General features: G+C 33.4%; 1 pseudogene; it reads right to left on the reverse strand.

Moving 5' to 3' along the window:
• Nucleotides 1–486: 486 nt before the first annotated feature.
• On the reverse strand, nucleotides 487–25,029 carry LOC149537751 (putative 12-oxophytodienoate reductase 11 pseudogene; annotated as a pseudogene).

Here is a 25,029-nt window from a genome sequence, read left to right on the forward strand (position 1 = left end):
TTAGAATAAAGTAAAATCTAAAAATTAGACACATATAGAATCTTTTTAATTTCTAGATACATGTTTTTCTAATTTATTTCTACAAACATGCAACTGATATTTCTATTATCCATTTTTTTCCATTCTAAAAAAATCTAGATGTAAATAGAATTTTTTTAGATGCATGCAATCTTTCTAATTTTTTCTACATACATATATTAACATTTCTATTTTATATTTTGTTTTTACATTATGGTTATTTCAATCAAAATATCTAGATGTAAATAGAATTCTTTTCAAAAAATCTAGATGTATATAGAATTCTTTTAATTTTTTACATACATAAAATCTTTCTAATTTTTTTCTACATACATGAAAGAATAATTTCTATTTTCTATTTTTTATTTTCTATTTTAAAAAAAAAGCTATCATAAAGATTGATAAAAAAATTGATTGCATATGCATTCTTTATTTTGTGCACTAAACGCACAAAATAAACTATATAGATTAAAACTTCCCGTGCTGGGCATGAGAATATACAATAGAAATATCAGTTAGCAAGAATAGTCGGCCATAAGCAATCAAATCTGCCTTGCCACTGGAAATAGCTTCGTTACCATCATCCCGATCATAACCCCCTGTAGCCAAAAATGTTCCCTTGAATGCTGTTCTTATGGGAATCAGGCTCTTTTCACTCGCTATTGTCGTCTGCGAATTATCAATCTTGGGCTCAAAGAAATGAGCGTACAATATCTTATATTTATTCAGAGCCTCTGCCATGTGAAGTCCCAGTGCCTCTGGATTTGAGTCATACGCTTCTGCATGATCCGAAAATGGAGAAAGCCGAATTCCCACATGCTCTGCTCCGATTTCCTCCACCACTGCTTCCACAACTTCAAGTGCAAATCTGCAACGATTCTTCAATGTTTCGCCATAGCCATCTGTTCGATCATTCACGCTATCCTTCATGAACTGGTCCACAAGGTACCCATGCGCCCCATGGATCTCAACACCATCAAACCCTATTCGTAAAAGGACTAATTATGTCAACAAAAGGAACATTCTCTTCTTCAAACCAAGATAGATCAGAATAAAAAAACATGCCTGCATCTATTGCATTCCTGGCAGCATTTCGAAAATCAGCAACTATATTGGGAATTTCCTCTGTTTTCAGAGGCCGGGGAGGAAAGAAATCTGCCACATCCTTTCGATTCGGAAGAGGGATCTTTCCAGAGATTGGTTTGCTTGTGGAGGAAACTGGAGATTGGCCATTAGGCTGATAATCTGCATTCCAATGCACCCATTAAATACACAATACACTGTTTGTTGTGGAGGAGAGCCAACCAAATTGAAATTAATTAAAATTGAAATCTAAATCAAAGTAGAATATTATAACTAATTTTGAATTTCAATTTACATCTACATCTAAATCTAAATGAAAATGTAAATAAAAAATAGAAATCTCACCTGCAAAAATGTTACTCCAAAACTTCAATTTACTCCTATTCAAAAACTCCAATCTAATCCTCCAATAACCTCCACCTCTTCCTTCCTGCAAAAACATAAAATGAAAATGAAATGAGGAGCCTTGGTTTTATAACTTCTGAGAGGCTCCTCATATCCCCCAACAGACGTCTCTTCACATTCCACGAATTTGTTTCAAATTCCCCCACTCCCCGCAAAAAAAAAGCATAAATGTGCATGCAAAATTATATTTAACAAAAAAAAAAATCATATTGAAATTATTTCGCCCCTATTTTTTCGGGCCCTATTTTTTCGGGTCCTACTTTTTCGGGCCCTACTTTTTCGGGCCTATTATTTCGGCCTCCATTTGGCTTCCTATTATTTCGGCCAGCTATTATTTCGAAAATTCTTTTTTAATATTTAATTTGAAAGTTTGTAACTGCTCCCAATTCTTTTTTATTGACAGGAATCTTGGCATATTCTCGTGCTGGGCATTTGTGCTGCCATTGTATAGAACGCCTCTCGGCGTAATTAATAAATTCAATAAATAGTCAAATCAGGTGCATTTATTCGACTGCATAGGTGTCGCCCTTGTGTGTCCCACATTCATATAAATTATTTCTTTAATGGCAAAAAGAGTATTCTTCCTTGACCACGTTTGCCGACCACGTTTAGGCGTCTCGTTTTGTGTGCAAAAGCGTTTGTCTCCTGATTTGTTCAATCAACTTATATTCGTACAACTTTAACAACCTAACGTTCAATTTTCCTCATGAAGTATGATTACGTTTCTCTCCTTCACAACGCATTCCTAGGCAGTCAGTTTTCTCTTTACAAATGTTATAATATTTTGACTAAATCTATAACAAACTTTTGACTAAACAAAATAAACATTAAAATATATTTACATGGAATGCCAATTTTTTCGCAAGAAAGTTAGGAGTGACTCATAGAGATAGATATTTCAACGGCTCCATTCACTCATATTTTATGTGTGACAATAAAGTTCGGATGAAAAAAAGGACCACCTCAACATTTCATTCATAATAGATGGAGGCCTACTCCTACAATCCCAAGGAGGAGTTGGGTACTTGTAGTCATAGTCCTAGTGTTCCCTAATCTGCCGTCATGATGCACTTCAGTGTCTCTTCCCCCTGCTCTTTTTACACTCCCAATATCCAACACAATCAATCAAATGGGAACCTCATCATTCCCATCTAGGGTAAAGTTTTCAACAACAATACCTATCAAGTTTGAAACATTTATGACTTTGCATGGCATATGTTTTTTTGGGGACTATTTGAGCCATGAAAAAGTAGGATCATATAAGCTATTTCTGGTATTCTTTATTAAGATATGACAGGAGATCTATGAGACAATGTATTTTGTATATATATGGAAAGTAGATGCTATACAATGTATTAAATTAGAGAATAGATATTTTATATGACAAGATATTCTGAAACCATGTTCTAACTCATTTTCATATACTCATGATTAAAGATATAGTGGCAGAGATAGTGGATATCTGGATGAGAGCAAATATCAATTAGTAATAAGATATTTGCACAATCTACAATAACAAGATGTAGTCATTTTTAGATTAAATTGTAATAAGATTTTAGCATCAATGCTTTGAAGTTGGATCACACTTCGCAATGCATCATTAGGATGAAAAGGGAGAAGAGAAAGAAAATCATGGAGTGTGATCCAAAATGTTGATATTAAAATCTTATACGCAATTTAATCTAGAAGTAGCCACAAATCAAATATCAACTTTTGCAACTTCATGAAGGAGAATTGTGAGACAACATCAAGAGTTCTTCAAGTTTCAAATTCAATATTTCAATGTGCACATTTTTCTTCTCGTCCCTATCCATAGTTATTCTACTTTCAAGCATATTGTTCATACACTTCATTCATCAGATTTCATGACAATCATGTACATTGTCATATTCAGTGAAACAATTAGATCAAATGGTTGTATTTTGAATCTTTGAAATGTGAGCTATTAATCCATCTGTGTTATATGACTTGATATCATATTTTTTTCAAAAAAAAATTGGATTGCTATATATTTATCTCCTAATAACTTTATGTGCATGACATATCCTACAACATGCACTGTCACTACTCAAAAGCTAGAACAATGACTTCAAATAATTAAGTTGCATGCATAAATAACCAAAATACAAAATCCAATATTCCATAAATGTCAATGAGCCCTTGGTCTAGCAGTGAAGTTGAAAGGTTCTTAAAGAGCCCACCGAGAATCAAGTCTTGTTGAGTGGGTGACTCCAACAATGAAAAGAGATGAAGCCAGGATCGTGCCCCGCCTGTACTCCCGTGAACTACGTAAAAAACAAATCCATAAATAGACCATAACCACTAGTGGTACACTTCCCTTCATAACCCTAATTACAAAGAAGGAAAGAGGAAAAGCCCCAAATGAATAAAGTAAAAGGAATCTGTTGTGCGGTGGGGCCCCGGGTGCAATCAGTGTAAGAGAAGGGGGTGAATGGAGATAGGAATCCAATAATAATAATAATAATAAATGAATGAATGATGGATGGAAAGCGCAAGTCCGCGTGAATGAGGTGAGGTCAAAGCGGGTGAAAGCGACTGGTGTCCTTATTCACGTGTGAAATCGCCAGCAAGGTCAACAGAGGCGGGCCCCACGCCTAACAAGGACAAAAATCATTTTATTATTATTTTATTATATTAAATAAACAAAGGACAAAAATCTTCCGCCTCGGATGTCTGCAGATTCGGCATTGTTTACCAACCTCGTTTTCTTTAATTTCTTCTTTAATCGAGTATTTTTCCCTCGTTGAAGGCGGCGGTGTTTCCCAAACCAATCAAAGTGTGGTTTTACATTAGAACCCCATGTTGTTATTATTATTATGATAAATGGGGAATATTTGTCCCAAGGGAAACTTACATTACTTCATCTAACTACTTGAGATGTTTTTTAAATTACAAAGTTAGGAAAATCGAACATATTCATGTTGGATTGTTCTTTTTTATTTGCCAAGTTGGCCTCAACGTGTTGTGTACTCATTTTTTTGGGGATTTCAAGGTGTGACCATGTAGACCTTATTAGAAAGTCTTAACATCGTGAAATTTATTTCTTGCGAATGAAAAGTTTGGGAAAAGAGAGTTCAACTTAAATTTACATTAGTTTTGGTGTTTTTTTGCGAGGTCATTTAGATTTAATTAGTGTTAAGTGTATTATTAATTTCCATGAGAGATAGGTTTATGTGAACTACTATTCATGAAACATGGTCAATGAGTGTTATTCAAAAACTACACATTTGAATAGATAGCAATATCACAATTTGACTTACTTTTGAAAATATCTCCTATTTATCAAAAGGAAAGGTCCTTTTATAGGCTACATGACAAGACTATCTATCTTTAGATCTATAGATGACATAGTAATATAAGACTATCTCGTACTTTTGGGTCTATAGATGACTTATAGAAGGATAGGACTATTCTTTTATTTGCATGGATTTGATGGTGGTTAAATCATCCTTTGAATTTGATCACGTATACTTTTTTTTATTGAAATCTAGCCTAAGTCACTTCCAGGATGAGATTAATCTCTACCCAAATGAAAACAATAGAGTAAGTTCGAGCAAAGAGAATCGAACCCGAATCTACATAGAAAATGATAGGAAATGTATTTTTAGAGTCTATTGTACCTGACTATCTAGTTTTTGGTTTGTATGTCATGTCCCCAAATTTTAATGTAATATTTTAATTTAATTAATTAATTAATTGGTCCTAAAATTTAAATAATATAATAAAAGGACCTTTAATTAGTTACTTTAATTAATTAAGATGGGGCCCAAGTTAATAATATGTGTATTTGTGGTTCTAATTGATTTAGTATATCTTAGACCCATTTTTTTATTTTTTTATTCCTGTAGGTGTGGTCGTCAGCTATCGTTGTAAACCATTAGGAAGTTCCTCCGAAGGGTATTTAAGCACATGTTGGTAATAGTTTGTATGTGATTTAGATTACTTCTTTGTAATGTGAATTCCTGTTGGAGTTCAGTATTGTTCCCCATTTCAGAAGTGAAAGATCTTCTATGTTTGGTTTTCTCTAATTTTGGTGCTATTCAACCCTCACCTATTTCGTCTATGTATTTCTTGGCTCAAATCTAACAAATCTAAACAATTTTATTATTAGCAAATATATATTCTCCATTGAAGTGCAATTGCTTATATTAGATTTTGTCTGTGGGTTTGGTGTTGCATATTCAACTTCCATTAGTATGTGTTTTGTCACTCTTCCCCACCGTACCTGTCCACCTTCAGATATCTCAACTCTGTACACCATTCCATCCTCACTGTGCAGATGTCCTTCCATCATCCTCTTTGTGTCTTGCTACCGTACGACATTCCCTAATCATCGTACAACCCCCCTCCACAACTATTGTATGACCACCTCCTCCACTATCATATAACCCTGCTATACTACTATACAACCCTACTCCAATAATGTACGTCATTGCTCCACCATCGTACAACATTGCTCCATAACTTCCATACAACCTTTTATGTTGTGTTTAATCTACTCCCACATTACTATATGACCTTCCTAAAGTGCACATGACACACTTTATGACTAGCTTATCTCCTTGGAAGTGACATTGGGAATGAATCATTATAGTGGTATCAGAGCCGATGATTCTGCTAGTCTTTTGGGAGAATGGAGAGCTTTGACTTGGATTACACTATGGCTCAATTTCTAGTTGATTAGAGGGCACATATGTTAGTTGAATACTCCAAGAATACTTTTGTGTGCCAACTATTGGATGGTCAAGTATAGGATGACAGATACAAGGTGGTTGGTGAAATCATTTACCACAAAAACACAGTCTACTTGGTACTTGATACCAAGATGAAGGAAATGATTATGGAAGAAGGTGCTTGCACAAATATCATTGAACCAACGTCCAACGATCAACTTGATGGAAATTTAGGTTCTACCAACAACCATTTGAATAAGAAAGCTCTATTTGTAGTTGTTCATCCTCCTAGTGATGTGGATTTGGTTGAGAAATATTTGTAGGAGCAATCTTTACAGTAGGTTGATTATGAAGTCTACTCCCAGGTGGCAATCATGATGGAGTACACTGTCATGTCCCCAATTTTTGCCCTTTCTTAATGACAACATTTCTAGCAAGGTTGGTCTATTATTTGGTTCACATAGGCCAGCAAACCATAGAGGGAACCAACCCAGGGGCTTTGAGAGTCATGCATGAGCTTCCCAAGTAGTTTGGAGCAGTAGACAACAATTCCCTACAATTTAGGAGGGATTCCTAATTTGTAGAGATTGACTAGGAGTGGTCTAGGAGGCATTTGGAGACCTCAGCGAACATTTTGGAGACTTAGAGTGCATATCCTATTTTTTAGGAGGAACTCTCAGTTTAGTGATAGTTCTCTCAAAGGTGCATGCAGTAGAGGAATCATTGGAACTCAATTTTGGTTGATTGGGGCTCTCTCCTACATTTTAGGAGCATCCCTAGATTTTAGGGATGGACTGTCAGTTGACCCATCTTGTCCGGCATCAGTCACAGACAGGTGACAAGGTTAGATTCATGTTTGATTGGTTATTTTGGGCCTTTTGGGACCATTTGGGAAATATTTTAATATATTTAAATATTTCCTAAGTTGGTGATTAAATAAATTAAAATAAGGTTTATAATATAACCATTTTGGAGTAATAAGGAGATTTTGGCTTCAGTTGATCAGGTACACCTATGTGTTATAGCTCGTTGGAAAGGTCTTGAATTATTATACATGATTTTTACTATTTGTAGACTTTTTGGTGCCTTCAGCTATGGAATTTTAATAAAGTAATGTTTTTCCTATAGCATGGATGACTTTAATTGGGAAAATGTTATTTTATTATATTTTATTTAAAGGGAAAAGTGTAATTTCCCTTTAGGGTTCAATTTACAATTGGAAGGGGATATAAGGAGATGGAGACCTAATTTCTTATTATCTTTTGCATATTGAAAAACTTGCTTTTGTGAATTGGCTTTGAGAGAGCAATTCTTCATCTGGGACGCAAACCCCAAGTTCTAGATTGGCTGGGACGTAGCCCTCAGTAGTTATTGGCATTGGATTCTTCAGACAGTGTGCATTGCTATCAGGGATAGAGTACGCCATTCTTTATTGTGGATTCAGGTTGCAGATTTATGGTTTCAGCGTTACAGATTGATTCTTTCAACTGGGACGTGATTCTTTGCAGTCTTAGGGCCGCCATTTGTAGCAATTTGGCATCATTGTTGGATGTAAGCTCCTTGGAACTGCATTGGATTTATTATTTGGCTTTATAAATTAAAAATCTGCCTGGTACGATTTATAGCAATTCTGATTTGGCTCTGTGCTCTTATTTATTTTCAGTCTCCTCTCATGTTTATTGTTCATTATTTATTACTATTGTGAAAACTATCAAAAAACAAAAAACAAAAACAAAACCTTCTGCAACTTCTGTCTATTCTCAAAGACCATCAAAGAAATCACAGGAAAATATAGTTTATTAGTTTAAAAACTACAACATATCAGCAAGGGCATCTATTAGGGATCTTTCAGTGGTATTAGAGCCTACATCCTGCCAGCCTGTAGGGTTGTGAGAAATTGTCACAACAAATTTTGGCATCTGGGTATTGGATAAAAGGTTTTGATAATTCATTTTAGCATCTGGGTACTGGCTTAAAAGTTTTGATAATTCATTTTGGCATCTGGGTATTGGATAAAAAGTTATGATAATTCATTTTAGCATCTGGGTATTGGCTTAAAAGTTTTGATAATTCATTTTGGCATCTGGGTATTGGATAAAAGGTTTTGATAATTCATTTCAGCATCTGGGTACTGGCTAAAAAATTTTGATAATTCATTTTGGCATCTAGGTACTGGCTAAAAAATTTCGATAATTCATTTTGGCATCTGGGTACTGGATCAAAAGTTTTGATAATTCATATTAGCAGTATAGGGTCGATTTTTGCTCTGGCATGTTAGTTTCAGTTGGTCAGCATGGTAGTTCATTATGGAAAAATTGTTAAGAGATATAACCCTGTGGAAAGAATGGGAACAGTCACAACAAAAATTCAAGCTTCAATTGCAGCAGTTCAATGATTCTATGTCAAGGAAATTTGGACATGCTAGTGGATCATAATCTTCTTCTAGAAAGGATCCATTGCCACTAGACAAGAAAACGGAAGTAATTAGCATACTTGAGGAGTATAATACTCTTCCTCAATATGATAGGGGGAACTTTCATTTCAAAGATTACATTGGCATGCATCCAAAAATTTGTCATAAGGTTAAGCTTGCAAAAAAGGAATACCATGCCATAGTTGATGATATGTTTTCATGTGAGAAAGAAGATTTGTGTCAACCTATCCATGTTCATGATAAAAACACCATAATGGATCAGTTACTTGCAAAGTATGCAGAAGAAAGGCATGAAGATGTGTTATCATTTGAGTTGCAGCCTATGAAAAACAAAAGTTAGTCATCATGTGGGATTCCTAAAGAAGAAATAACTCTAGATCAGGAGGAGACACATAGCACACCATTGATTCATCAAGTTGATCATAAAATGGAAGAGATTACAATCATGGATCCGTCCATTAGGGATGTTGAAAGCATGTCTCCAAGGTTTGATCCCTATTCTAATTTTTGCAATAGTAGCTTTAGTCATGTGGTATCATCCATTTCACATGAAGGTAATGAGGTTGTTGAGTCTTCCTATGATGGTACTCAGGTTAATTGTGTTGCACATGAGATTTATATTGTGGATTCAAACTACAAAGGTTTTGATTGTGTTTACCCCACCTTGGAAGATGTGAAAAAGGCTCAAGAGACGTGCAATGGATGGTCACATAGAGCTAAGAAGGCCAAGATGCTTGTTGCCCAAGCAAGACAACACTTACAAGAGGTCAAGGAAAGATGCAATCAGCTTGATAATGCAAGAAGACAAAGAGAGTCATACATTAGATCCTTATTTCTTCCAAAGGAAGAAAGTGAGGATGTTGAGCATACAAGGGAAGAGCTTCTTGAGGTAAGTCCACAAGAAGAGCATGTTGAGATGTGTGAAGAGGAAAGAGTTATGATTTAGAAAATTCAGTTTGGTCTAGTTTGCAACATGAAGTTTATGACATTCCTCTTTTAAAGAGCCCCTTAAAGGCTCCAAACAATTATGATATTAGTTTCACACTTGATGGACCAACCACAAGTGTTATTTTCATTTGTGTGGAATGGAATATTATTGATTCTGATTTGGTTAGTCATGCATCATCTACAATGGAAGGACAATTGTTAAGATCATATGAAGCATCTTTTCTTAAAGAGATGATTAGGGAGACTAAGAGGCTGCTTACTAAGAAGATATTGCATTTTGGTAATGTTTGGTTTGTTTGGCATACTACACCTTGGAGTTTGTTAGTAATGGAAAACATATCAGTTATGGAGATAGAGGTATGGATCAGATTTTGGCAGCTGAGGCAATGAATGGGACATGTTATATTCGTTTGAACACACCCCATGGACCAACACCTTTAAAGGAGTCACCTACCTTAGAAGGAGAGGCAAGAGAAGACCACAAAAACATTGTGGAAAGGTATGAACATACTTCTAATTTTCTGACTTTGAACAACAATTCTCTTTCATCTCATGAGTCAAACTTTGAACCTTGGGTTGGTTACATTCAAGTTGGGGTGTTCAAGTGTGAAGTTGATACTTCCCTACCAAGAGTTGATGACATATTAAGTTGCATACCTAGTGGACCAGCCACAAAGAGCCTGTCTTTGTTGAGAATTAGAAACATCTCTCAATCATCAATGGGTTTATCACCTCGTCTATATGATAGGGCAGCGATGTACCTTTTGATTGAAGATTCAGACTTTTTAAATATTGCATTGGGCTTTCAAGATCAGAATATAAGGGACTTCGTTGGTTACATGGTTAAACAAAACATTTACTTAACAACCTTTAATGAAGGCACACTAATTTGTGGAAATATAGGTAAAGTTGCAGCAGCTGTTTGGAAGAGTTGGAAAAGTATTCAACAAACTTTCCTTGCCGATGATTGGCTCATTTGTGAATTCCTAAGAGCATTGGTTGCTGGTAGTAATTGTGGCTTCATTTGGAGTGAAGTTCTTAGTTGGTTGGATGAGGTACAGTTTCACAACAACAACATAATGAGTATCAGCATGCCGGAGGGATGTGTCAGTGCAAAGATTTGGGATCTTGGTATCAACATGTGTTGGGCATTTCTTCAGTGGATTCATATTGAGTTGCTTCACTTTTGGTATACATATGTTTACATCAGAGTAGTGCAGTGCAGGATAGTGTTTCTAGAAGATGGAATTACAAACCTTCCAAGATGGCTTGGGACCCTGGGATCATTCTTGGTTATGGTATGGACTTTCCTAATGTTTGTGAAGTTGGATTGACATTGCTTGAGGACAAGCAATCTTTGGGAAGGGAGGACTGTCATGTCCCCAATTTATGCCCTTCCTTAGTGACAACATTTCTAGCAAGGTTGGTCTATTATTTAGTTCTCATAGGCCAACAAACCATAGAGGGAACCAACCCAGGGGCTTTGAGAGTCATGCATGAGCTTCCCAAGTAGTTTGGAGCAGTAGACAACAATTTCCTACAATTTAGGAGGGATTCCTAATTTGTAGAGATTGACTAGGAGTGGTCTAGGAGGCATTTGGAGACCTCGGCGAACATTTTGGAGACTTAGAGTGCATATCCTATTTTTTAGGAGGAACTCCTAGTTTAGTGATAGTTCTCTCAGAGGTGCACACAGTAGAGGAGTCATTGGGACTCAATTTTGGTTGATTGGGGCTCTCTCCTACTTTTTAAGAGCACCCTTAGATTTTAGGGATGGACTGCCAGTCAACCCATCTTGTCCGGCATCAGTCACAGACAAGTGACAAGGTTAGATTCATGTTTGATTGGTCATTTTGGGCATTTTGGAACCATTTGGGAAATATTTTAATATATTTAAATATTTCCTAAGTTGGTGATTAAATAAATTAAAATAAGGTTAATAATATAACCATTTTGGAGTAATAAGGAGATTTTGGCTTCAGTTAATCAGGTACACCTATGTGTTATAGCTCGTTGGAAAGGTCTCGAATTATTATACATGATTTTTACTATCTATAGAATTTTTGGTGCCTTCAGGTATGGAATTTTAATAAAGTAATGTTTTTCCTTAGCATGGATTACTTTAATTGGGAAAATGTTATTTTATTATATTTTATTTAAAGGGCAAAGTGTAATTTCCCTTTAGGGTTCAATTTACAATTGGAAGGGGATATAAGGAGATGGAGACCTAATTTTTTATTATCTTTTGCATATTGAAAAACTTGTTTTTGTGAATTGGCTCTGAGAGAGCAATTCTTCATCTAGGACGCAAACCCCAAATTTTGGATTGGCTGGGACGTAGCCCTCAGCAGTTATTGGCATTGGATTCTTTAGATAGTGTGCGTTTCTATCAGGGATAAAGTACACCATTCTTTATTGTGGATTCAGGTTGCAGATTTATGGTTTCAGCATTACAGATTGATTCTTTCAGCTGGGACGTGATTCCTTGCAGTCTTACGGTTGTCATTTGCAGCAGTTTGGCATCATTGTTGGATGTAAGCTCCTTGGAACTGCATTGGATTTATTATTTGGCTTTATAAATTAGAAATCTTCCTGGTACGATTTATAGAAATTCTGATTTGGCTCTATGTTCTTATTTATTTTCAGTCTCCTCTCATGTTTATTGTTCATTATTTATTACTATTGTGAAAACTATCAAAAAACACAAAACAAAAACAAAACCTTCTGCAACTTCTGTCTATTCTCAAAGACCATCAAAGAAATCACAGGAAAATATAGTTTATTAATTTAAAAACTACAGCAGATCAGCAAGGGCATCAATTAGGGATCTTTCATACATAGGCAAATTGTAAGTTTAGGATCATGGTGACTCAGGACACACCAATATTCATATCAGAGTAGTGCAACGAAAGTTTGATGGCAATGTGGTGTTGTGGAGGATTGATGTCATCTCACCTACACATTTGATTTGGGACCCTAGAGCTATTGTCATTTTGTCTTATGATGGATTGCTTAAGGGCAAGCAATCTTTTGACAGCATGGATTTGTCATGTCCCCAAATTTTAATGTAATAATTAAATTAAATTAATTAATTGGCCCTAGAATTCAAATAATATAATAAAAGGACTTTTAATTAGTTACTTTAATTAATTAAGATGTGACCCAAGTTAATAATATGTGTATTTGTGGTTCTAATTGATTTAGTATATCTTAGGCCCAATGTTATTTTATTGTTTCCATAGGTGTGGTCGTCAGCTATCTTTGTAAATCCTCAAGAAGTTCCTCCGAAGGGTATTTAAGCATGACATGTTGGTAGTAGTTGGTATGTGATTTAGATTATTTCTTTGTACTATGAATTCCTATTGGATTTTAATATTGTTCACCATTTTGGAATTGAAAGATCTTTCCTATATGGTTTTCTCTAGTTTTGGTGGGATTCAAGCCTCACCCTATTCCATTTGTGTATTTCTTGGCTCAAATATAGAAAATCTGAACAATATTATTATTAGCAAATGTATATTCTCCATTGAAGTGCAATTGCTTGTATTGGATTTCGTCTGTGTGTTTGGTACTATGTATTCAACTTCCATTAATATGTGTTTCATCACTCTTCCCCACTGTACCTATCCACCTTTGGATATCTCAACTTCATACACCCTTCCATCTTTACCGTATGGACATCCCTCCATCATCCTCTTTGTGTCTTGATACCATACAACATTCTCTAATCACCGTATAGGCCCCCTTCACAACTACCATACGACCACCTCCTCCACTACTGTATGACCTTGCTACACTACCATACAACCATGCTCCACTACCATATGAAATTTCTCCGCCACCATACGAAATTGCTTCATAACTTATGTATGATCTTTTCTATTGTGTTTAATTTGCTCCCACATTACTATACGACCTTCCTATAGTGCACAAAACACACCGTACAACCGGCTTATCTCCTTGGAGGTGATGTTGGGAATGGATCATTACATTGTAGATGACTTATAGTAATATAGGACTAGCTCTTATATTCCTTGTAGGAGAAATCTCATTGTCCTACAAATGAGACCCTTTGCCAACTACACCACCTATTTGATCTGATTCTAATATCTTTTTATTTACACATAATGTTGGTTAAATGGTATTTATGATAGATCTGTAAGAGAAAATGAATTAACAAGGAAAAGTATAAACCTTTATTTCTTTTCTCTTTTATTGGAAAAAGGATACTAAAATTATATTACAATATTTGAACCAAAAACTTGAGAATAATAATGCATCCCTATAAAGAGTTTGTGGATACAAAAATCTTGTTCCTTTCTTATGATACTTTGTGTTCATATGTGAAATATAAATTTTCTTTTCTTTTGTTTTTTTGTTAAAGATAAACATTGATATTGAGCCCCACTTATGAATAATTTAGATTATAATAATAGCCTTGTTTGCATGTTATAATTGTTTAAATGGTTGTTTTGGAATCTTTTTTTTTTAATACTATCAAATTTTCACAATTCGTGAGACTATCACTCTCCCTTTTCATTTGATTGTGTAAACATTTATTTTTCCATTCAAAGAAATTATGTTGTACATTTTATTTTCCATTAGAACAACATGACTAGATTGGAACACATTGAACATTTCCTTTTCCATTCAAATAATGTGATCATATTGGAACACGTTGAACATTTCGCTTTGCTATCAAAAAATGTGTTTAGATCGATATATTATACATTTCCTTTTCCATGCCAAAAGTATGATTCAGATTATGTTGATATAAGGCTAGTTTTACTAATAATTGTTGTTGGTGGTAATACATAATGGAAGGGCTTTCCCTAGTCAAAACACTAAATAATTTTTGGAGGTTTTATTAAATGATTTGTGTTTTCTAGGTTAATCTTATATTAAGGGTGAATACATATCTATAGGTAGGTCTATTGCCATTTGTTTCTCCTATTGAATCAAAAATCATGAATTTCTATATATCTGATATTTTGATCAAATTTAGACATTAGTGGTAGTAAGTTAAACATTGGGACATTATTGACAATACATTAAATATTTAGATATATTTCAAGGTACTTGAAGACCTTCTTCAGAAAGTGTCAATTTTTTTTCTTTTTCAAATCAGCTATATCTGATTAGAACTCTCATAACTTATGTAGTATTTAATTTGGTGTAGACCCCATCATGTATATAGGACTACATAATGAACTTTCATATAATAATACATGAATCATATTTTCACTCTCATTTGTCAAAGGTAAAGCTACTCGATTAAGAAATATATTTTCAATGAGACATAGAGTGTTATATGAGTCTATTACACCTTAGAGCTAATAGATTATGAAAGACCCAGGCCTCAATTGGTATGTGATCTCTTCTGTGCTGGGGGGAAATAAGAGTAGTACCTTTGATAACCTAAGGCACTATAATAAAGAAGAGGATATCCCTCCCTGCTCTTGGTTATATGCTTATGGTCATGCAGGAGTAGGGAGGTTGACTAAACCGACTGGAGCGGCGAGGAAATTAGCTTCGTCATTTGGATCAAGAACTTTCTTTGTGGTACCTTAAAATAGTAGGGAAAGTAGACTTAGGGTGAATAATCTATGATAAAATGAATGAAACACAACCAAATGCAAAGAAACAAAGTGATACTTTCTTATTTTTCTTTTTCTTTTTTAATTACCAAAATTTTTGAAGAATGACATTATTTTTTACTACTACAAAAATAGGTTTTAAAGGGACTCGAAACCCTTTACAAAGAAATTATGAAAGATTAAGCATTAGAGCACCCTAATATGAAGTAGGAAAACATGACAACATTCATAACAATGGATAGACCAAGAAAAAATCAGCACCAAACCATCCAAACAAAAATCTTGCACAAAGCCAATAAAACATGATTCACAAAAAATAGAACAGGAATAAGGTTAACTAAGGTTTTTTGGGTCATGACAAAATTTTCTTCCATTTGGCTCATTCCCTAAGCCACAATCTTTAGCTACTAAATCTCTTGAGGCAATCAAACAACTTTCTCCTTTAAACTACCTCTAGTTCTTTTACCTAGGTCTTTCACTTCATAAACAACCATCTCTTTATCCCACGCAAGGTTGAATCACCTTATCCTAGTAAGGGAGCTACAACTTTTCTAATAAGACTCTCATATTCTTTACAAACGACTTCATGATTTTGAGATTGTACTCCATGATCATTTTGAGAAAATCTCTTGTCTTATCAACCCACTAACTCATGTTTTCCATCAAGTTTCCTCATAGATCTCGCTAGCCTTCCCTGATTCTTCCATATAATCCATAATCAACTTCTTTCCATCAAAAACCCATAAGGCATAAGAGGAGAGATCAAGAATAGTGGATTGTCGAGCCTCTTGCATCCAAATCCCTCCTTTTGTTGTATTTCCTCAAACTTAGTTGAGAGAGAAAGATACTTCAAGTTAAGGCTTTTGATTTCGTGGAAGTCATATCTTATTACCTTGAGGGAGTGTAGTGAGGTGGCTATAGCAGTTTGTGAAATCCCCAAGGGTACCTCACATTTGTCCTCAAAATCATTATACTAAAGTTCAAAAGAGGAAGCCCTATGAGTGCCTTTCTTTTAGAGTAATGGCTCAAAATCCTCAGACTCAAATGAAAAGATAGGAACATCATGATCTATAGAGCTCTCAAAATCAGCAAACACTAGAACTTTTCCCTTACTCGCTTCATCTTTCTTAGCACTACAAGCTTCAACAATAATAGACTCTTTCACCATTTTAGCCTTTTTACTAATTCTAGTCTTCACAGTAGGAGTGATCAAGCCTGCATCAATATGTTCACTCTTGTTGGCTTTATTATTAGTATTCTTAGAATCAATCTTTTCTTAATGTGCAAGGGAGTAGGATCAACAAACCCTTCCTTGTCCTCTTTGGTATCCATCCTCTCCTCCCCCACAAAATTTTGAGGTCTACAAGTACCATCCTTGATGGTAAAATATGTATTCTTTCTACTTCAAGGGTTGGGGTAACCACCTCATCAATCTCTTTAATTTTCATACTATCATCATCATTATACTTTCTCTTTTTAGGAGTGTCAATCCCCTTCTTAATAGGAGAGAATTTCAATTTTTTTAGTAAAGGAGGGGGGCATTATCGTCCTCCTCTATCTCCCATCCCTTCTCAAACTCTTCCATTTTTTCTTTCCCCTTATCATCAACAATCACAATATTCTTAAGGTGGGAATTAGGATCCCTAGCACAAAATACTTGAAGATTAATATAATAATAAGAATGATGTTGTTAATTTATATTATAAGATTATACTTTTCTTTACATCTATCATATCATTATTCAATTAGTTCATGTATATCAATATACTATTTTTATACACCTACACAACACATATTCTTAAGGAGCTCAATAAACATTTCAATGACACTTTATTTGGCTAGTCAAATGTTGTACATCTCTTCATTTATAATAATTTATTTGAATATACATTTTTTATTATTTTTGTTCAACATAGACATCTAGTCATTTATTACACTAACTTTTAGCAACATAATTTGATGTTAATCTAGCTATGAGGAGATATACTATATCATATAATTCATCTAGTAACAACATCAAATGTCTTGAAAAAGAAGAAAATCATCTATTATGATCATTAAAATTAACATAATTGTAAAAGACATGCCACATGAGGTAACCACAAAAGAGTTTTATTTTTGAAAAAGGAAAGGAAACAAAATAAATATTAGACACAACTTAGCATCAAGGGTTGCATAGGTAGGAACAAGTCAAATGAGCCTAGAAACATAATGAGCCAACACATAATATGAAAATTACAACGCTATACAATTTCAAATATTACATTTTGCTCCCATTTTAGCAAGGTGATTACATTATATTATAAGGTACACTAAGTCACATAAAACATTGATTAGTCATGGGGGAGATCATTGATATGGCTAAAATGTTTTATGATGACAAGTTTTGTCATTGATGTCAACATATGCTATGTAGTATTTAGAAGAGTGACGATTTAGACTCAAATTTTGTATGTTGTAGGCTACTGATTATTATAGTACAAATAATGTTTGAAAGCCCTAAATATATGTGAATGGTTTTGTATTATAGAGTGAGTGTAGATCTTATGTCTAAGGTCACTTCTCTTTATGTGTTGTATTGAATAAGTGTCAATTATGTTGGTGAAGGTTAGTTGCAAGCTAGTGGATAGGAAATTATGCTAGAGGCAATTGCAGTAGTTTGGATATAACTTATTGGAAAGATAGACTTAATGTTTGTGAGCATATAAGATATTAAAAGACTGTGCAATGCATGTATGTTAGGATTTGTTGAGGTTCATAACAAAAGGGGTGCTAACATGTAGTGTGTGGTATATTATTCCAAAAAATGACAGGATGGTGTAATGTGTTAATATTTATTACAAGCATTGACTATGGTTCCCATTGTATGGATTAATTTATGCATTAATTGTATAATTATTTAATAAGGTGTTTATGTCTTAGTGTGGTTCTATTTATTTAATTGTGTATTGGGGAATTCCTAATAGGCCGACCTAATTTCTTATTTGTAATTAGTATAAAGGAAATTTCCATCATTTATAATGTATGGGATGTGTGGAATGGTTTTCATATATGCGAGTTTTGGTGTTGGAATAACAAAGTAGAGCTAAAATATTGTTAGATACTTTGAGAAGAGATATGGGCAGAAGCTATCATTTCTAGTGGACTTCAAAGGAACTGTAAAGACAAGTGTATTGTCATTCATTCAATGCATACTTATTGGATTTGTAGATCTAGAAGGTGGCTTTAACCTTCACCACTAAGGTATTGAGTCTTATTTATTGAAGGTGGATTTAGCTTTCATCCTTTGGGTAGTGTACTTGGGCAGTGAGCCTTTTGTTCTCATCAACTCCTAACAAGTTTGGGAACTTTTTGACAAGCTTTCAAGTCCTTTTAATAGGGATCACTCCTTCAACAAGGACAATTGTACTAAATGCATTGTATCAACTCCTAATAGGGTATGATCTTTTAACATGGATATTTATATATGAGTACAAGATCTAGTGGGTACCATCCTAATCAAGTTTTTTTTTCCTTAACCAAGGTTTTCCTCAAGAACCAAAATCATTATGTTATGGTGTTGGCTTTCTTGTTGTTTTGCATTTCTATATTGTTAATTGGTGATCAATTTTACAAGTTTGAATTTCATTGTTATTATCCATAATTGATTCACCCCCAACCCCGCTCTTAGTTGTGAGGTGTGAAATTTATTTACTAACAATACCATCATGTCACTTTCTAGAAATATTTTAAAATATTTTTAGTAAGTTTCACTATTCAAAAAATAGAAGTTGGGACCTATGAATAGACCAAAAATTATTGGTTTTTTTGGTGATAGGGTCAAGTCAAAGATAATATTTATTATCAGAGGATAATTAAAATTAAAAATATCCAAATATGGGACATGTATACTTCTACCACACATCTTTCTAATTGAGGGCTTCTATGTGTTGACAAGTTGGAGATGGTGGGTGCAAATTAAGACTACAAAATCACATATTTTGTACATGTGGCATTATTAATTCTATGTTGAGTCATGCTCTGGGTTTTGAAAGATGTCCTCTTCACTAGATGCCATAAATTTGATGTGAAGAGTAATGTGGACTAAGATGTATCTCATGGTGATCATAAGTTGTGGTTAGAGGTCATGAGGTGGAAAAGATCCTTTTATTGCTAGAAATCTATATATTATATTAATTAGTTTATTATCAAATATCTCATTTGCAAGGGTGTTGTAATGAAAGAAAATAGTGTGTGAGGGCAATTTACTTAGATGTATGGATAGACAATGAAGCTCACACCTAGATATACTCTCATACATTGGAGGGAAGATGGCCCACTAGGATCAAGAAGGCTCAAGTGTTGAGTGGATGAACTGATCCTTTGTTGTTATGGGAGATTAATATGCAAACAAAATATGAAAATATAAGATTTAGGGAAAGATGGAGAGAGAAATGATTTTTTCATATATAGACTTATTGCAGACTAAGAACCCAATCTAAGACTAGATCTAGGTTATAGAAATATCAACTGACCTAGGATCCAAATTTCAACCTAAAGCAGGAGGTTACGGGTAACCAAGAGGTCACTTAGGTGAGTCTATTTTCCTTTGACCATACACTTTTTCATGAAATGATAATAATACTTTTAACTCTCAATCAAACCTAGATTCGTCGCTCCTTTCACACATTTTCTAGTTGTTTCTTGTACACTGAACAATAGGGAAGAGTGTTGTAGAAATGGGTTTTCCTAATTCAAACCCTAGTTTTAGAATAAACCATAATATTGAATTGAAATGCACTTAAAATGTAAGTATACTAACATATACAAATGCTATATTTGAGAAACAAGATGTCTTAAACCTTGATGATGCAAATGTTATTGAAATGAGATCACAAGTGTTGATGCAATGGCACAACTCCATGAAAAATCTAAAAATAAATCATAAAATATATACTTTAATGAATGTTGTTAAATCTTTCCATAATGAAGGGTTTAGTGGGATGAATGCCTTGAATTAATGATTTCTCCATGAATGCTTAGAGTGGAATGAGTTTTGAATGTTTGTTTGTTATTGGGAATGGATTGGATTAGATGCTAAAGTAAGGGAGGTAACATCTAGCTTATATACCTCTCCAAGCAATTTTGAAGCTCAAAAGTGAAAGGAGGACAACTTGGATTTGAGGATGTTGCTAGAATCAAAATATTTTTACCTAATTAAAATTTGGGGCCTTTTCTTAGATACACAATAAACTCTTAGGTTATGGGTGACACTTGACCGACCTAGTCACCCTTAACTACTAAAAAAAGATCCAAATTTGGGTCAAGGGTCCTATTCAATATGTGGATACTAGAAACATGCATGAAATCAAGGTGTGATGATAAAAACACATTTTGAAGGGGGCGGGGGGGGGGGGGGGGGGTGTGGGGGGGGTGGTGCATGCTTAAATGGACCTATGCAAGAAGGAAACCAAGTACATGGATATAAATTACAGTGCTACAAAAGTAACAAAAAGAATAATGGTAATTCACCTAAAACTTATTACAAAGTAAATGTTGCAAAGTAAAAGAATACCAAGAACTAAGGGTGGAAGTTAAAAGGCTAAATGGAAAGGTTTTTGAATAATCAAGAATGATAATGAAACGACTAAATGAGAAAGGTTGGGTGTATGAAAAACCCATAAGGATGAATATGACTATGCTAAACATCTAAAATCTAGTGATTATGTTATTAGTTTGACTAAAAAGTGACCACACGTGCAGGATCAGCAATGTGGACACTTTGAGTAAGAATAGAAATAAGTAGTTAATTATGAACTTGATATTATAATGAGAGTATGGGTCTATTTTTTAGTGGTCATTTAAATGTGCAAATGTCATTGTTAACAATTAGGATTAGGCCACACAAAAAATGGAGGACCTTAATAATCATAAACATAATTTCCTTCAGGATAAAATATAATCAAGGAAACCCAAGATAAATATAAAGGTATTAAAAATAATTTATTATGCTTGTGTTATTGCTAGTAAATCATATGAGAAATTTAAAAATACAATTCTTGCTAGAGAGAGATCTAAAATCGAAACATTTTCAAGAGCTATATTCATGGATTAAAATAGTGGAGATAAGAGAGAACGTAAAGAGACTAGGAATGTAGAATAGTTGTCAGGATTCAACCTAGGTTTTCCAAGGTTATCCATCAATAGAAACCTATCAAAAAAAGCTATTGTACAATGAACTATTGGTGGATTCTAATATATCACTCTAGCATACAAGAACAATAAGCTTCTAAAAGTTTGGCACATCAGAAAAATATGAGATAATTGTGGAAGATGTGTTGGTCTATATAGAACCATTAAGGAAACACAAAAGAACAACATATAACTTGGCATTGGGAAGGCTATGAAATGGTCTGAATGATCCTAAAAATACATTGATTATTACAAATGCTAAACAAGCACAAAGTTCAATGTGGAAATTGAAATATGTGGAATTGATCTAGAGTAGACTATAGAAATGATATAGCATAAGATAGAAACTTCATTCAAACTAACTAATAAGGTAAAATAATATAATCTAAAATCTATATCGAATCCCATTAGTCATCTTAAGAGAAGCAACTAGATGTGAATATTCTTGTTGTTGAAAATTTTGATCAAACAAAACCTCTTCTTCACATATTTTAAATTGACACATAAGTTAAATAAGAACACTCTATGATTGGTTTTACATCAACATTATAAAGGACCACAAAATCATCATGTGGATCTCACAATGTGAAATGCAGTGAGAAATATAAGATGTATATTAGAACCTTGATTAGGCATGACCACAAATGAAATTATTCCTTGAATCATGTAAAGAAATATACTTATTATAATTGATCTTATATATACCTCATGTACAAAATACTCCTTCAAATGTAAATTATTGTACTAATTATGTGATGGAAAAAAGGTTTATACATATAGTTTCAAATTCTAATTACGAGATACTACTAAATGATTTATCCTATCAATTACACCCTAAACACATATCATATTGTTATTTATGAGATCCTAAACCCATGTGTTGATTCCATACACATTGTACATCATTACCATCAACAACATCATAATTATGAAATGCAATTTCATAGAAATCCTTACTATATTTTTAAGCATATTGCATTTGTCAATTTTTTTGATATAACCTATATTGCCTCTTTACATGTGGATTGGACACCATATTTTTAATTGTATTGTATCTATCAAATTGTTGAATATAACTCAAGGATCATTTGTTATATGCTCTCCTTAATAATTTCATCTTTTAAAGGATTTATATACTCTCTCTCGATCATTAATGTTTATGATTATTAATATTATTTAACTTTTTTCTTCCAAAAGATTATTGATGGTTATCAATATTGAACCAAATATTTTCTTCAAATAATTAAAGGATAGTTTCTTTATTCACCTTATTTCTTCTTTGAAACTGAGTAATTATGAGTCTCATAATAAAATTATATATACAATGAGATCTTCAAATTAGTGATAGTTTTTTTAATAAAAAATTTCAAGTGCATTGTATTTGTCAAGTTCTTCAATAGAACTTAAAATAGAGGATTATTTTATTTTTATATGCCCTCCTCATTAAGTTTACCTCTATAGAGACTTGTATAGCTCTATATAGATCTTCAATACTTATGATTATTAATATCATTTAGCTTTTCTCTTTCAAGAGATTACTAATTGTTACCAATATCTAACCAAATACTTCACTTGTACAATACTTTACACTTGAATGTCTTCAATACTTATGATTGTTAAGATCATTTAGCTTTTCTCTTTCAAGAGATTACTAATTGTTACCAATATCTAACCAAATACTTTACTTGTACAATACTTTACACTTGAAGGTCTTCTTCTTTATTCACCTTATCTCTTCTTTGAAATTGAGTAGTTATAAAACTCAAAATAAATTCATAAATGCATCAAGATCTATAAAATATTCTAAAAATATGATTTATTTTCATATAATTAATCTTTGATGCATACTTCTTATTGTTTTCTCTATAAATTTTGTTAAAATTATACTTAGAGCCTTTAATTTTTTAATAATTCCAATATTTACTTTATTATTTCATTTTATTTGTTATAGACCTTCACTTAAGAGTGTATTCATGATATGACCATTTTAAGCATAAAATTGACACATGTTTCCAAAATTAATTATAAATATAAAGTTTCTATAGTTCATAATATTAATATTACATTTAGCTATATTTGACTAGTATTTAATATAACAATACTATCTACTTACTATGTTTGAGATGTGTTATACAAATATATTGATGGGATGTGGAGACTTGTACTAAAAAATATTCCTTGTATATAAAATACATCTAGAAATATCTTCTAGTTACATTTATTTTTATTCAATTTCTCACATGTAAATGCAAAAGATGCTTTTAGAAAGAAGACAATTTTTTTTTATGCTAAAATATCTATATATATTTTTTAATAAGGTAGATCAAGATTTTAGACTGAATGCATTAGGTGGGGCCATAATCAGAGGACCTCACCCTTAACATGAACACTCAAAACCAGTTACTCCCACAAGTATCGTAGCTCAACAAAGTTGAACCACGAGCATGCACATTTACAAAGTCACTTGACATGAATGTTAAATGTACATTAGTGCTATAATTCACAACCTACATGAACATTTGCAAAGTCATTTGACATGAATCTCAAACAAATCAATACTAGAATTTACAATTTGTGAACACATTAGATTAACGAAGGCCAAAGTCTACAATCAAAATAACCCTACAAAAGATGTCAAGTGCTTTAATGCTATAGAACTTGCAACATGCAAGCACATTGGGTTAGTGGAAACCTAAGCCTATAATCACAATGGCCCAACAAAAGTTTGAACCTTATTGGAAACTTCTATAATAGCATAACTTAGTTATCACACTATGGGGTAGGATTGTAAATTGCACCTTGTACTTATTTCACACTTACACATTGCATTCAATGCATTTATGAGAAAACCTATGAATGTGATTTCATGATTTCTACTTCGTGGGTAAAAATAGTTTGCAGCTTGTGGTTTTTTTGGGGGAAGATATTGGGCAAATGGGACCGTAACATGTAAATATTTATGTGGTATGATAACATCACAACGAATTTAAACATTCAAATGAGAATATCTCACATACTTTGTCATTGATGCCTATCGCACCAACCAAATGTGCTTCTAATGACTATCCCTGCCAATTCTAAGCAACAAAATTCCTCTCCTCATTTTTCCATTCTTGGATAATATATCTCATCATGTCTTCATCTCTTTCTCTCTCATAATGAGGTTCTATCAATTTGATCTCAACTCTTTAACACTCATGACGACTAACTCCTCTAAATGCAAATCTATCGTGTATATTGTCTGAAGAGGAAATCCAAAAACTATTGGTAACATTCTTGTACATGTCATTTAACAATCTTGTAGTTTATACATTGTACAACACTACATTTCTATATTATCAAACAATTTTAAAGTTGCATTCTTTAATCAAGTGGACATAAAATCCAAGTTTTAGTATTTATTTATCAATTCACTTGAACCGAGGGCTATATGCTTGTTGAGCTTCTCTATAGAAAATAACGAATCCCCTCCTTTGCAAAGATTAATCCCATAAATATGCAATATTATTATTAAAACCATGCTTAAAAAATAATTACGACATGACAAATCTGATAAATAATAATTTTTCTATGTGCTTACAATAATCAATTACACAAATTCCAATAACTACTCGAGTATAGTACCTTTATCCCGTTCGGCAACGACTCGGTGACCAACGCCATTTTCGTCTTTCCCCAT

Source organism: Cupressus sempervirens, chromosome 9, assembly GCF_028749045.1.
Source record: "Cupressus sempervirens isolate cs-2001-9-10 chromosome 9, ASM2874904v1, whole genome shotgun sequence".
In the NCBI taxonomy this organism is placed as follows: Eukaryota; Viridiplantae; Streptophyta; class Pinopsida; order Cupressales; family Cupressaceae; genus Cupressus; species Cupressus sempervirens.